Source organism: Rhea americana, unplaced genomic scaffold (genome assembly GCF_003343005.1).
Source record: "Rhea americana isolate MKP2758 unplaced genomic scaffold, rheAme1 scaffold_53, whole genome shotgun sequence".
NCBI lineage: Eukaryota > Metazoa > Chordata > Aves > Rheiformes > Rheidae > Rhea > Rhea americana.
This window is the reverse complement of record NW_028186679.1, coordinates 3,083,723-3,084,242: the sequence shown is the minus strand read 5'-3', so window position 1 is coordinate 3,084,242 and position 520 is coordinate 3,083,723.

Here is a 520-nt window from a genome sequence, read left to right as displayed (position 1 = left end):
TTTATTCTGATGTTAGAATACAATTGTCTTAATTTCCAGTGCCACTAGAAACCCCACTCGATCAATCGTGACTGCTCCTACCGTGACTCTGCCGACAGCAAGGGCTCACACCGCCTGTGAATGAGCTGCGCTGGTCTTTACACCTTGGGAAAATACTCAGGCGGAATGTGGGCACTCAACACCCCGGACGTCTGCGGGCCGCAGCGTGCCGCGGTTAGTCTTGCCCGAGGGCTGCCGGTCATCGCGGGGGGCGCGTTTGGATCTGCGACCTCTTGGGCGGCGCGGGGCGGCCGCGGGGCTGGAGCTGGGCTTCTCGTTCGGGGTGCAGGGCGGCCCCCCCGTCTGCGCTGGTGCTTGGCTCCACGGCCCGTCCCCAAACCCCCCGCGCCAGCGGCACCTGCGCGGCGGCGCGACGTCCTGCAGGGGGCTCCCGCGGGGGGAGGGGAATAACGGGGGCGGGGGCGGCGCGGCCACCGGCGGGGAGCGGGACGGGCAGCAGCGGCCTGTCCCTAGACGGCCG